The following is a 15,583-nucleotide window of genomic DNA, read 5'->3' as shown; positions in this document are numbered from 1 at the left end:
CAACAACACATTCATATTTCACCCTCCATATCCCCATATGGATTGTCATCTATAAAGATTGCTCCTCCATATTACTCCACCACTCCAACATCACATCCATATTTTATCCTCCATATTCTCTCTTCAATTTTTTAATAGTATTATATAACCAACAATATATTCGTAACGACTATATTTTTGTAACGGCTATATTTCTAACGGATATTTTTTCAACGGCTATTGTTCCCATGACTATTTTTCCAATGGCTATTTTTTAACCGCTATTTTTTCCACGACTATTTTTCCAGATCTATATATGCAAGTCCATTTGTCATTCCGAAGCTGTGTCTCGTCTCCCAGCTCTCTCTGTGTTTTCTCACACATATCAAGTAGTATTTTAATTATGGAGGGGTGTAGTGTTTTCAAATTATATATGATGATGTATGTTGTTCTTTCTGAATTAATGTATCTTATTCTTTTGACACAATTTATAGTTTGCACAACAAATAGCTCATACAACAAATAGTTCACACAACATTGCAATGTCCCAAGCATAGAATTCATGAGGCGCAGGTCCCGAGCACATAACATTGCAACATTCTGTTCTATGGCCTAAGCTGCAAGCTAAAAAGTATCTCTGTTATACACCCAGCAAGCACGAGAGCACAATGTCATCTGTGCATGATCAGGCCAATCACCGCAACTGAATTTCTTTTGTACATGATGTGATTCCATATTTCTGACCATCATCTGCAGATGAAAACAGCTACCACGAACATAACTGCATCCATGATGCCATGATCCGCAAGCTAGTTATATATCTGGATGTATGTCAGTGTATACTTGCATAAGGTCAGCAAGGTAACTGCTAAATCAATTGCATATTAAAATATACAACCAGATTGAGATCTGAGATCACAACTAAAAAATATAATAGTCTCAACCCGATGTGTTGTATAGCCGAGCGATGATCTCACCCTACAAGCTCATGTTGTACTATTGTTGTGGCCCAGTCATACCACTAATATCCATGCTTATAATCCTCTCTTCATCATGCTTTCTCTGTTGATCTAGCTTTTGTTGTTCTAGCGCTACCTTCTTTCTTTTTATTTCCTGCTTACTTTGTTCAAGTGCAATCATCTTTTCTTCCATTGTAAGTGCTTGCTTATAGCAAGCATCTTTCTTGGCCTCTTTCTTGTCTTTCCTCTCAATCTTCTTTGACCACACTTTATCCAATGCTAACATGACAGTATTACCATGTGAAGAGGCAAAACTTTTACCTCGTTGTAATCGTTCTTTCTCGGGCTTCTTGCCAATTGGCCTTCTCAATGGATCATGTTCAAGAGTGCAAGCCTCAACTTCATCATCGTTGGAGGTCGTACCCAGAGATGAAGTACTCGAACATGCATTGGAGGCTGTCTTTTGTTTTTTCTGAGATAATCTAGAAGTCCACTTTTGATGGTGCTCTAAGATTCTCTAACACTGCAGTAATCCAAATGATCTCCCTTTAGTATCTTCCGCCTCGTACAAAGTACATGTCTCAACAATCTGCAAGTGAAGATGTCTTATTAAACTTGCACACAACATATAAAGCTACAATATATAAAGCTGCAAGAAAATTAAAGAGATAGATGCATACCCTGTCTTGCGCTGTCATGCCGCTTTATCTTCTATTCTGAATCCGGTCATAACATCCATAAAACTTGTAAACTATTCTTGAATAGTACCCTAACGGTTGGCAAGAGAATTTTGATTGCGCAAAGATTCAAATTGCTTGTTCTGCTGATAGTAATGATGAATCCTAGCCCAATAAGATTCACGATTTTGTTTGTTCCCGATTGATGCATCCAAACTGGTATTTAGCCATATTTGTACCAACAAGTCGTCTTCTTGCTCGGTGAAATTTTTGGATCTTTTGTTGGTGGGTCTCGAGGAGACGATAGGTTCTTCAATTTGTGATTATTTCTCTCTAATTGGGCTAAAATTCTAACTATCCTCCCAACTTGTGCCATCTATTCCATAACTCAAAAAGTTACAATAAAATGCATCCGCCATTGAAGCACCCTGCTTTAACATTAGAGAGAAAGTATGCATATTTATTACATCATATTCTTTGCATGTGTGAAGTACTTAACATAATCTTAGCATGTCGAAGGTGTTGAATAAAAATAGAAGAAGCACATGTGGCGGTAGATGCAAAAGCAGATGACAGGCTGTTGTTGTGATTCATTGTTATTTAAATTGATTGCTTCATTGGGTCATCCTTAAGCAGGACTTAGGTGGCAACCGGCCTCTTGTAGAACCCCTAATGTAGGATTCAATTAGTTCCTAGCCTTAGTGGAACCTGATGCTGAATCGTCGATGGGTCTGCTAAAAGAATTCAATAACTAGCACATGCATTGTACCAGAAAGTGCATCGCCAATTGCACACATATTAATCTGATATGATTCATTAGAATGTTCAGTACATGAAGAGGCAAGAAAGAATTTGGGTGGCTTCAGTACATCAACAACGCAAAACACATATCAACAAAGTGTGGAAATTCCTAGAAATTGCACATCCAAGAACAAGGAGTTATGAAAATTGGGCATGTGCAAATTTAGTACTGAAAATAGAGCAGAACTTGCACGTCTCTAATATCTGAAGTCATTGTCATCCAGTAGGGATGATGATGCCAGATGTAAGTTATTGTTATGACTTGTCAGTACATGAAGTATAAGAAATTGGACTTTCGATCAAGATGACTAAATTCATTAAAATTGGAGCTTTTTGAGCAATGCATCATCTCAATTAACATAGCAGCAACGAGAATATGAGTTTCCATAACTTTTAGTCAAATCAAATGATAAATAAAGTCCCCATAGCATAAATCAAGAAGCCTCCCACTCCCGAATCACCTACAAATATCAAATCTTTCTCTTGCAACTACGAACCAGAGCATGTAGATACCCAATAAGAATACGATTACACCACTACGATCTCTACAATTGCTAGTACAATCATAGAAGATGGATCAAATTCGAACCATTCTCGGCCAAATCCTACCAGTTCCCCTGACCCTGACAAAGAATTGGAGAAATGCACCAAAATATAATAGGAAATGGCTGATGGAACTTACTAGATTAGAGAATTTTCAAAGGGCAGAATAACTCTAATCGAAGGATTGAGCAAAAGATTTGACCCCAATTTTGGTTGGCTCCCAATCTCAAGATTGCGGTGCACGATTTGAAGGGGCAGCATAAGAGTAAATGCGGCGGAAGCTCTAATTTCGCACTGATCTAGGACTATAGTAACCCAAATGAGCTCCCGATCAAGAAATCGAGGTAAGAAATGCAAGCAAGAAGAGAGCGTTGGGATACATTACCTCTAAAGAGTGCGAGAATGCGACGTCAGGGGCTCAGGGCGGAGCCGCGGAGGCCGAAGGGGAGCCGGGCTGGGCGACGAGGAGGAAGACGGGGGAGGAGATGGTGACGGTGCGCTTGAGGATGCTGGATGGTGGCGGGAGCGCATGAGATAACCGACGGTTAGAGGGTGGTGTGTGGAAAAAATGTCAGATTTAGTGTGTGGGAGGAGTCAGACGGCGAGACTAGCAAAATGAGGAGCGAGTTGGCTAGTCTTGGAGATAAAAAATTGACCGTTTTAGCGTTTCAGTGGAATGGCGTGAGTGTTGGCGATGTTTTTGGAGTTGCTCTACGACCCACTAGGGACTCGGAGTCTCCCTCGAGGGCTCGATAAACAACGACCGCACCGCACCACACCGCAGCTCCCACTTGATTCGGCCGCGAACCTCCTCCGAGGCTCCGACTACGAAGACGGCAGCCGCCAGACTCCGGTGGTTCCACCGAAGAACGGCAGGCGGCCAGTCGCACTTCCCCCGCCGACCCGTTGGTAAGGAACCCTAACTTGCTTGAATGCAACTTGTTCCTGAAGATAGATCTCTTACCTGCTTTGTGAGCTATCAGATCCAAATTTTCCAAAAAAAGGGAGAAGGATTGGATGTTCAACTGAACACCAATGCCCAACGCTAAGTCCGCCCCTGGGTTGGAGGTGGTATGGGGATGTGTCCGCGTGTTTTTGTGTGTTTGCGTCTTGAAATTGCATATTTTGGTGTGCAGATGATCAAATGTTCCATGTGTTTTCATTATGGTGTGTAGCAATAGCAACTAGCAAGCAGCGACAATGATAATTTCCTGGTTGTTATAAATTGTTCTCGTTAGCACTAGTTTTGCCATTGCCTTTTTGGGAGCCAGGACTTGAACATGTTCAGTCTCATTTTGCGTAGCGCAAATTTGATAACTGTTCCATTTCCTTTTGCTCCCTGTTTCATGATGCTGTTTGTTTGCTTGCATGGGGTACTCTAAGGTACTAGAAAGTTCATTGGAGTAGTGTTCGCCTTTTTACATGTTCCCTTGTGCTGCGTTTTTGGAGAAACAATTCTACTTACTTTATTCAGTTGTGCAAAGTTGTTTCCTATTATATAAGAGTGATTGGGATAATGTTGTGTCTCCGATGTTTCATTTGTGTAGCATGGGGAATGGATCACATCCTTACTGTAAACAGCTGTTCTTAAGGACATTCGGTGTACTTCAGGTCATCATTTGTTTTTGTGGTGGATGTATTCAAAATTTTCTCTTCGTATTTTAGTAGGGGCGTACAGATTTGCATTGCCAGACTTTTCATTTGATGCCAGATCTATTGTGTGGGGGCAGTAAGTACCTAATGTGGCCTAGTGGTAAAGCACAAGATGGCTCAGGTCATATTTAAGCCCTTCTTCTCCTCTTCTAAAATTAAAGACGCATAGTTCCTCCCATTGTTGTGCTGCTGCTATATTTAGTGTTTAAAGCTAGGTAGTGTTAACTGAATAGAAGTAATATCTTTGTGAGAGGGAGATAGGGTCATCCAAGCTCGTCACCACTAGTAGATTACCCTTTTTCTTTTCTTTTTTATGGTAACTTACATGCTCTATTGGTCATTGATGTGACTTTTTTTTTGAGATAGTCTAATCTTAATGTAACATCGATTTCTTGAGAAGGGGGAGGTGGGGGGAATTTATTTCGTTCAGTAACATTTGCAAATATGTTTGGATATTTTCGTGTATCCATTGATTCATAGTATTGCGCTAACATAGTAAATATTTGTTGGAACATATATCTATCTCTTCTACTTGTTTGGTGGTTTCTAATATATTTCCCATTTCCTTGCATGCAGGTTGAGTTTGTTGACACTATGGGGGAATCACAAAAAAGAGCTGTCTCTACTGTGAATGCTAAAAATACAAGTTCATCCCTTGGTATGTCCTTTTATGAGCTGTCAGTACTCGATCATCTCGGCCCCTTGTTCCTTATTTATCCTGCATGGAAGTAAAATTAACCTGATACCGGTAAAACGAAGATGTCTGATTGGGAACTGCTTTAGGGCTATGTCCATTGTATTTGCCTCCTACTTACCTGCCGGAAATTAATCTATTGTTCATGAATTGTGCTTGCAACCTTTCGCCGTGGGTTGACGGAAGTTTTTTTATTCCTTTGTCATTTAATAATTTGACCTGACATATGCTTGTTATATGTTGGCAGATGAAGACTTTGGCAACGATTTTCTTTCATCTTGGAAATTACCAAAATCAGGAAAAGACATAATTGACTTCAATATTGACTCAGATCCAAAGAGTAACAAGAAGTTCAGCTTTGACAACATGTGAGTAAATCTTTGAAAGGCTTGAATCCCTCAACATTTGATGCAATCAACTGCTCATTGCTCGTGATGGTTCTAACAATCTATTTCTTTAACCAGAGATGATTTTGGGCTTGATGGAGCCTTTGACAAATTATCATCAATTAAAATGGGCATGTCTGATCTAGATTTCTCTAGCCCTCTCAAGAAAAAAGTGAAGCTCAACAACTCAAATGGTGATGATCTTTCTGAAGGGAAAAAGGAAACTGAAACGGACAATTTCTCCTTTTCCTTTGATTTTAATGAGTAAGTTAATGTAACTGACCTGAAAAGACTGATAATTGTTTATGACATGGTGACAGGGAACTTCATGCTATTAGTTGTACTGTTTTACTGGTTTTGTTTGCTTACAGGTTGGGAAAGTTTAATCTTGATGCAAAGCTAGGGATTGAGGAAAAGAGTATGAGTAGATTTACTGGTGAAGCCAACCTTGTCTCTTCAGAGGATAGCAAGGATACACAAAGAGGCCTTTCGGCCAAGGGCACTGATATTCTTGATGATAACAAGAGTAAGGAACAGACACATGATGCTTCCACTTTGAGACCTTCTCAACTGACAAAGCATGGGAGTGTAAAAAATTCCAGTCGTCTGACTTCAAATATTCATGCTGCTGATTCATCTGACAAAGTGCAAGAACATACCAGTGTTGATCCTACAAGAATGGAACAAACTAAAGTAGACTCAGTGTCCCATGACAAGCATGGAGAGTATTCTAATGATGCATACCCGACAAAAGCAGCTGTTAACCCAACAAAAGCAGCTGCTAACCTACCTTCTCAGAATTTCCCCTGCAGTGCTGTATTTGAAGAAGATCCAACACAAGTGCCAGCAGATCCTCTGAATAGTAAAGAAGCTCCTACAACGGACTTAGGTAAAGTCAATATATCAAGGGAGAGTAATGACAATGAGCAGTCGATTAGTTCACAATCCAGGAACACCAGCTCTGTGAATCCCAGTATCTCAAGAAGATCGGTGGGTCAATTAGATTCCCAAAATTAGGTTGTGGATGAAAGTGCCTCTCTTAATGAAGTCAAGTTAACCAAAGTTTTAGCAGTGCTCCTAAGAAGTTTTTAAAGAAGAAATCATGTGGGACAACGAATACTGAGGAAGGGACTTCAGGTCCGAAGAGTCTCTCTTCTTTAATGCGGAGATTTATCTTCGTCACTGTTCTTTATCTTGAATCAAATCCCAATAGTGTAGGAGTAAATGCATAGTCTACCATTCTGCTTTCTGGTGCACATACATTTCGATCTATTGTAGTGGCAGGGAATCTAATATATCCCCTAAAAAAAGGGAATCTAATATAGAGAAGTGTGACAATGGAATTATTTACTTATTTGTGAGCCAAGCTGCACCTTCCTGAAATAACTTCTTACCAGGTGATACTATCACGATACATTTCACGCAGGGAAATCAGAAATGCCAAACCTGCACTGGTGAATGAGACAAGAAGCTTTTCTCTTTTGTCCAAGTCTGCGAATATGAAAGGAAGCAGGGTCAAACTAACATCAGAAACAACCTTAAATCAATTATCTGGTGCAAGTAAAGTTATAAAAAAGATGACTACACATCCTACAGACTTGAAAAGGTGGTAGTCAGACTGGCAGACTAGCATCTATGGATGAATTTTTTAACTGTGTATCGAATAATGAATGTGCTTTTGAATATGCAGGAACACAAGTAGGCTAGAGCAGGACCTGACAAATCTAGAACTGCTTTATCAAAAACATACAGCAAGCCAACATCACATGGGCTATTGTCCACCTCCATGAATGTCAAAGATGATAGGAATGCCAAATTAGGGTAAGAAACAATCATCGTTCAAATCCTGCAAATTATGAATGCATCATATCGAACACTCATTCAGCAGTTTCTTTTTTTGGTTATGCACAACACTGCTTGTATTCACTTTGAAGTTCTGACCTGTCCATGTTATCAACTTATCATGGATGATGTAATCCCATAATTTCAGCCTGAATGAAAGTCTTACTAAAGATTCAATGTTATCTGCCTTGCTCTTTGTAACTAGCTCTTATTGAAAATGATGCGAACCTGATTTGTACTTTCTATTATTGACATAATTCCATAGTTTCAATTCACCATTTTAGTCCATATGGTAGTAACTTGCCCAATGCTGTCTGACTGAAAATCGTTGTAAAGTTTTAATGTTATTGGTCTTGCTCTTTTTAACTAATTTCAATTGGAAATCACGACAATCTTCAAAGTTTATTGAAAATATGATGGTTTCTGTTCGCAGAAAGTGTAAATTTCTGACCCATTCTTTTTTTACTTTTAAGTACACTTTTCAATAAAAGGATGTCACAGATGTGGGATTGATTCATCAAGTAGAATGAATCACATCCACTTTTGGTTTTTTGCAGTTTCCATTCTGGCCCTTTATTGCAAGATCTTATTATCTCGAACCTTTCACATCATAGGTTATTTGGTGGCTTATGAGTCTCCTTATTTGATACTCCTATCTGATGCTAATGTTCGCTGCTTCTAGCTTTGCTTTTCCACACCAATGTGTACAATCGCAATATAGTTATGCAGGTAGAATTAATAGGTTGATAGCTGGAGATAAAGTCTGATCCTTTATCATTACGTGGAAAATTATTCCATGCGCAACAACTGCACCTCTGATTTATTTCCTCACAAATAAAAAAGTCCTAATTCTTGTATTTGTGCTCCCCGATAAAATTGTCATTTGACAGTTCACATGATTTGAGTGTTGCCATAGACTATTATAATCTATTATTGTACCATATCTAAATACTTCTGTAAATACATCTACTTCTGCAGCTAAAAAAACCTTTGTTAGTGTAATTAGGACATTCTTGAAATCTTGACATCATATTTGGTCCCATGCTAATATATAACAGTGTTACTTGGACACGGATACAGGTGTCGGAATCTGACTCGGACTCGGGTGTCCGATTCAGCAAAGAAGATTTGGACACGTGAAATACAACTCGGAATCCGACTCGGATTCGGGGTGTCCGATTCGGCAAATAAATTTGGACACAAGTGTCCAGGTAACATTGATATATAACTTTTTTCAGCCTTGAGCCACCTAGTGCAGGGAACCTATCTCTACTAAATGCTAGAAGCAGCACATCACATAGCACTGGACATAAAGTTGTTGCAAATCATGTGCTTCTAAAAAGTAGCAATGCTTCTGATTCATCACAAGGTACTCCTTCCAAAGATGATAAAATACCAACAGTTTCTCAACTGACAGGAGCAAGGTATCTTTATCCTCCTGTTATCCATTTCCTTCTAAAAATTGCATGAGAGGCAACTAAAATAATCTATCTGAATGTAGATTTGCAAAATTAGGTATCAGAAGTCCTAAGTCTGACCTGCTTCTGGAGAAGGAATCAGTACAAGTGAGTAGGGGCAAGGGTTCCCCTGTAACAACATCTAAAATCCTTAACTCCGTTCTTGAAGAAAAATCTGCGTTGCTTAGCCCATCCATAATGCAAAAGATTCCTGAGGTATGTTCTCTACTTCTCTTCCTATCGAGTATTATATTTCCTAAGAAAGGTGTTTCCGTTTCAACTCTAAAACTTGTTTCCTAATTTGATTATCCTCATTGTCTTCATCTGAGGTTTGTTCATATATTGCCAAAAAGCTAGTATAATTTATAAACAGAAATTTGTGCATTTTGCAGTCGAATCAATATTATATATGTACGTGCTGATTTCATATTAAAGTTTGTGAGAGGTATTCTAACTGTGCATCATAATCTAAAAATTCATATCCATTTATTTGATAGACCGTGTATTGTAGCTCAATTTTTCTATTTTTGACACCCTGTGTGATAGCTGAATTTATGTCCTACTCCCGCCAGTCCAAAATAAGTGTCGTATTGGGTTGTGTGCAGTCAACTGTTTCAAACTTTGGCTAAAATTGCTTTTTGTGTATTGAGTTTGGATACATGAAAATGACACGGGTAGATTTGTCTCGAAAAGTACTTTCATAATAGTATATTTTTGCTATGTTTTATCAATATATTACAATAAAAAGTAGTAGTCAAAGTTGTATTTTGGGGACCGTTTCGATGTCAAAAAGACACTTATTTCGGATTGGAGAGAGTACGTAACAACAGAAATTGTATAAAGACTTGTCTTTTCAACTATCAAATTTCTGTACTAATTATGGTTTTTCTATGGTATGAATCCTGCAATAATTAAGGTAAGATAATCAAATTAGCACCCTGACTTAAGATTTAAGAGTGTGCATATAAGTAAAAATCGAATCATTATATTTTGAATTTTTCAGTATATTGCGAGTTCTATAGTGCTGATTTTTCATGGTCTATGTTTGAGCTAAAACTGAATGTTCATAGTATATCAACTAATTGTCTAATTCACTTATAAGTAGACTGCAGAATTGGTCGTGTATAGCAACATTTTAATAAATTACTGAAGCTATTCAGGAAAGAATATAAGTAGTAGGGTTTTAGATGAAAAAGTTTTTATCTGTGTTAATTTATTAGTAATTTTGTTCATGCTGTTAACTTTCCTTGCAGGAATCAGTTCCAGATCCAAAAGCTCCTACTGTGCTCAAACGCGTAATGAGATCTCCAGCTGTGAGGTTGTCGGTTGGATCACATTTGAGAAATAAACATAAATTTTAAGACTATATAATTCTTTCTATTGCAAGTAACAACTTGGCAATTCATCATGCAGAGAATCACCTAAAACTGTTCCGGAGTCAGGAAAGCAAACAGTAAGAGTGTCATGAAAATTACTGAAGATTTTATAAGTGTTGTATTGTTACCTCCGGTTTCAAATGCATGCCGTTATTGTACAGGGTCAAAAGGTTCCAATAATGATCACTAATATGGATGGAAGTTTCTAGATCTTGAACGAAACAAATGCCAATAGACTTGTCATAAAAATACTTCCATAATAATGATAATATCATATATTTTATTTTATTTACTAATGTATTACTACATAAAGTTAGAAATCATTAGTCAATTATCACTTTCAGATTGTGAAAGGACACACATTGACTTGCATTCGGAACTGGAGGTAGTATGATGTTAATTACCATGCCCTTCTTGATTTCGCTGTTTAGATTCTGGGAAGTGGAACTCCAAAAGCTCATGTGAATAATGCAATCTCTTCAGTTACGCCATGTGAGATGGGGAACATTTCAGATTTATAGTTGCCTGCACTGTTAGAAAGTGATGGAAATGTAGAAAAAGCTGAGGCTTGTAGAGAGGAGCTTGAAGATGTGAGTAAATCTGTCCAATGATTTAAACTGTCCAATGTTTTCTTATCTTTGTCCGGAATGCTACAACTAGAGTGCAAACTGCTTTATTGCATGAAACTACGTGTGGAGGTTCTCTTAGTAGTACTTTATAGTTTTGTCAACATAAGAGTTGGCAACTATGTCATCTAAAGAAAGCCCTACTATATGCAGATGTATCGTGTCTTTGCATGATTCTGTTTGAGTTTGACCAGAGAGTTATCCATCTTTTTAAATTATATATTAGCCTGAGAACTTTATATTTGTAAAAAAAAACTTCAGTGGTTCGTGCTTCATGTTTTTTTAAAGAATTATGTTTTGCTGTCGTAATATTGTTAACTTCTTCAACCTGAACTTTTTGCTTTACCATGATGGTGATATACCTGGGTTAGCATGCAGATGGATCTAGACTAACAGTTATCATTTGCAATGATATGTGAAATATTTTTTGAATGCATGTCTTACTGTGCAGATATGCATTTTGTTGAAGAGGAAACACGCAGAAGCTAAAGAGCTAGCAGTGCGGGCTATCGTTAACAACAATATGATGCTGATGTTAAACCACCCAATGTTTGAGGAGAAAATATCCTAATTGAACGATTTTTCCACTTTAATTTTACATTTCTGGATGTTAAACCTGCCATTCCTTGACCACATGAACATTTGCTCTCTTCAGAAATTTGCGAACAGCCTGGGATCCAAGAGGTACTTATTTGAGGAAGTTGGGACCATTAATGCTGTAAGTTAACACACCCTATTTCAATTTATGTTTTCGACTTTAGCTTTAGTTCTTTATATGTGAATATGAAGGAGGATGTTGAAATTCCAGTAGTAGTACCTACCATTTTCTGTAAGCGAATTACTTATGTACAGAGATGATAAGCTGACTGCAGCGGATAAATAACCTAATAAAAGATGACCTGATGTGATGTCAAGTAAGATCCAACGTTAGGCAGAAGTGAGTTTTTGGTGGTGTGGGGCGTTCCCAGGTGAACCCATCTTATATGAGTTATCCATATAAATGCTCGTTTTTTGGGCCCTGTCCCATCTATGATTATTCAAACGGCACTTTATCTTGTACCAGCCCATCCAGGGCTGGTGTCTAGAGTTCTAGACAACTCATTGGCTTGAAAATTCAAATTTACAAGGCCTAAATGGTACACTGGAACCAAATGCACCCATATACATGCAGAGTACCAACTCAATCCTAGTTCTGCTCTATTCTTTTTATGAGTTTTTGTTTGTATTTTGATAATGGCACCTTTAAACTGCTGATCACTGTAATTACTTGGAATCAATAACTCTAGTTGAATGCATGAATTATTTGTGTTGTTAGTGTTATGCTGGTTTACTATACTTCAAGAATATGACTAGGCGTGTGAAATTGTTGAAGTATAGTAAACAAGGTGGGGAACTATGTACTGCTACTAGTGTCATTCGTCTTTTCGGTTACAGTCACGGCCTATTTATAGGTCGTATTCACGCACACCCTGTTATAGTTTACGATATTGCTCTTCTAACTACCACATTCTCGGTATATTTGTAGGTAATTCGGTATTTTTCTAAGTACAACTGGATTATTTATAATTCTGCCACTTGTTGTCTTTGGTTGTCAGTAACGAACGCTCTTCGTTTGGGCTCCCAGAGGCCCACGCTTGGCGACGTCTTGGGTCTCTCTTCATTCGTCCCCCTGGTAGCACCAAGCAGTGGTCTTCGACTGGCCTCCGAAAGCCTAAGGAAGGCTTCGCCTGTGACGACACCTTCTGCATCCATTTAGCTAATTCCCTCGCGACGTCGAGCGAATACCCTCAGTTGGCACCGAAGGCCTGGCGTAGGCTTTGCCAATTTCATCCGGTGGAGATGTTCTGCAGTTCCGATCCGAAGATTACTTTCGGAGTATCGAACAATTCCTGCAATAGCCGCAAAGGTCTTAAACCCAAGATCCGAAGAGAGCCTGTGAGACCATTCCCCAACAAGAAGTTAGGATAGTCTTAGGTGGTTTTTGTCGGTCAATACCTTGGAGTTTGGAAGTCGGCCATTATGTCTTCCTTCCTGCCATCCCTGACGGTCTTTGCTGCCACCAGCACAGGTAGGCTTGGTCTCCCTATGACGGTTTTTGTATCTCCCTATCTGGCGTTTTGTACATCTGGAAAATCAAGTAGTTGTATACTCCCAAGTAGTAAAGGAGACTTCATATATGTCACTGTGCCACGTTTCTCCTCCTATTTTTCTCATATTCTCAACATCAGTCACTTCCGCCGCGCTATTATGTCGCCTATGAGGTTCATTCCCAGCTTTGGCCCCATCAACCTCCATGGCTGAGGCCTAGCAAGTGGCGATCCAAGCTGTGGATGACATCAACTACCAGGTTCTTCGGTCTGTCTCTGGGCGCATAGCGAGCTTCGAGCCAACACCTCCTACCGTTGGGCCATAGGCGTTGTGGAAGCAGATTGCTTCCATCCTCCATCTTCTTCGGCGAGGTCACATGCAAAGTAGAAACCTAAGGTCTGTTCAGTAATTTTCCCGTCTTTTCTGTAAAGTCCCGGAAATTTACTCGACTATGTAGTTCCTTTCCAGATATTAATAATTGCTTTTTGGGCCAACCGGCTTAAACAAAACGAACGCCCATGGCCGCCCTTCAGAATCTTGTGATTCGTTTCCTTCCATTTTGCCGCCCATTGGTTGCTTCAGAATGTTGTGGCTGCCGACTCCTACCCTACTGTCTCGTCCAACATCTCCCCTTTTCTTTCATCCGCGTATCAGAGCCAAAAGTTTTAAGATAAAGATGAGATCATTGATTCGGATAAAAAAGGATACCGATGAACTGGACCGTATTTATCCATTCAATTGAAGTTGTAGTTGGAGTAGCACAGCTCGCGGTAGTATGTATGGAAGTCTCCGTTGGCTGCCTAGTAGCAGCCGGTAGATGCTATACCGGCTGTGCCTTGCGTTGTGTATCTCCAATGAGAGTGGTTGAAGTTGAAGCGTATGGACGAGCCTAAGGGGGGTTAAATGGAAGCATGCACTCAGGAGAGGCCTGATTAGTGGTTCGGCGTCCCACGGCTGCAAAGTTGGTGTACTTTCAGACTCTGGTTTGTTTAAGTTAGCCGGCTACGAGCAACTGCCGATTAACCGTTGAGGTCCACAGAATTGATTAGTTTTTATGTGCACTGGCTTCAAAAATATGTATGAGCGTACAACACCTCTTACGCCCTGCTCTATATAAGACGACCTGCCTTGTAGCTCCAGGACCCCATCACCTTCGGCTTGTGTGATCCTTCTACTGCTAGCTCCTCCTGGCACTAAGCTGTTTGCGACTGCTAGTGTCTGCAGGAGAGATAGTGCATTGCCACTGCAGCTCGACTGTTTGGGTCCAGGATCTCCGAAGGAAGAACCCATGGCAAGTATCGGCACGAGTCACCTCCTCTGCATCGCTTTGCTGCTCTCCGCGGTGGTGTGCTCGGAGTCAGCTCGGGCTTTGAGAGAACGGCCGGAAGCGCCTACGGCCACCGGCCAGGGGGAGGTATCCGAGATGACGGTACCCGGAGCGGGGCAGAGCAGAGGCGGTGCGGTTGCCGCAGCGGTGCAGGACTCCATGCGCCTGAGCCCTGGAGGACCGGACCCTCAGCATCATTAGGGCCTGATTGGTTGCTGGCATGTTCTGGCTTGGCTCGTATATGTGAGCCAAGTGTATGTAATGATATTTTGTTTGATTGTCTGTATTTATTTAATCTAGCTGAGAAAAAAATGGTGTTTGATTGCTCGTGTAAAAGTATGTTGTATGATATAGAAGTGGACAAATAAATATTATCATAATATTTATTTTGTGCAACTGTATTTTTATAATCCTTAATTTATCTTATTAAGCTTTAATATTCTTCAAAATATGTCAATATCACTTAATACATATTAATAATATAATTAGTAGGACACCAACCTGCATCTAGCGAGCCTGGCTTTGTAGAAACACCTAAAATCTATCTATCTATAGAGCCAGCTAAGAGACCCCTTTTGCATCTCGGGAGCAAGCTGAAGAGGACATACAGACAACAAAACACCTACTGCTTGTATCCTATTAGCCATGTACAGGCAACCAATCATATCCTATGTGATGATCGTCGTGATGAGTTGCACACGAGCTACCACAGGTAGATTGCAAGAGAGTTTTCTCATGGCCTATTGGTTTAGGGACTGTTTCTTTCAGGTTGCTTCTAGCTTCTGTTTCTGTCAGAAGCCAAGAAGCCAGAAGTCCAAACAAACGGGTTTGCTGAAAAGTGGTTTTTGGAGAAGCCAGAAGCCTGCTTATGAGGAAATGATCTAGAAGTTGAGAAGCTACCTGAGAGTAGTTTTTCTGAGAAGTAGTGTGCTTAGAAGCTAAAAAATTATTGTAAAATCCAACAGCTAAAATTCAAAAGCAACTTTTTAGAAAAGCAAAAAGCACAGCTTTTCAAAGAAGCCAGAAGCAGAAGCCTAAATAAACAGGCCCTTAGTGTCATTCCTGCATGTGTTTGCTACGTCTTTTACGTTTCTTTCTTGGGGTCAAATCTTTTGTATCAAGACTACAATAATGTTGGATCATAGTCGTTTGGAATGAATCATAAATATATTTTG

General features: G+C 39.6%; 1 long non-coding RNA gene and 1 pseudogene across 1 annotated transcript; one reads left to right on the top strand and one right to left on the bottom strand.

Moving 5' to 3' along the window:
• Positions 1-819: 819 nt before the first annotated feature.
• LOC133910092 (uncharacterized) lies at positions 820-2,417 on the bottom strand. The gene is made up of 2 exons (XR_009908484.1): positions 1,619-2,417; positions 820-1,527 (listed from the first exon to the last, which is right to left on the bottom strand). It is a non-coding gene; the product is annotated as an uncharacterized LOC133910092 (long non-coding RNA).
• A 1,189-nt stretch (positions 2,418-3,606) lies between these two features.
• On the top strand, positions 3,607-14,392 carry LOC133908769 (uncharacterized protein At4g18490-like; annotated as a pseudogene).
• The last annotated feature ends 1,191 nt before the right edge of the window (positions 14,393-15,583 follow it).

Source organism: Phragmites australis, chromosome 2 (assembly GCF_958298935.1).
Source record: "Phragmites australis chromosome 2, lpPhrAust1.1, whole genome shotgun sequence".
NCBI lineage: Eukaryota > Viridiplantae > Streptophyta > Magnoliopsida > Poales > Poaceae > Phragmites > Phragmites australis.
Note: the sequence above shows the minus strand (reverse complement) of the source record. Positions and strands in the feature narration are given on the sequence as shown.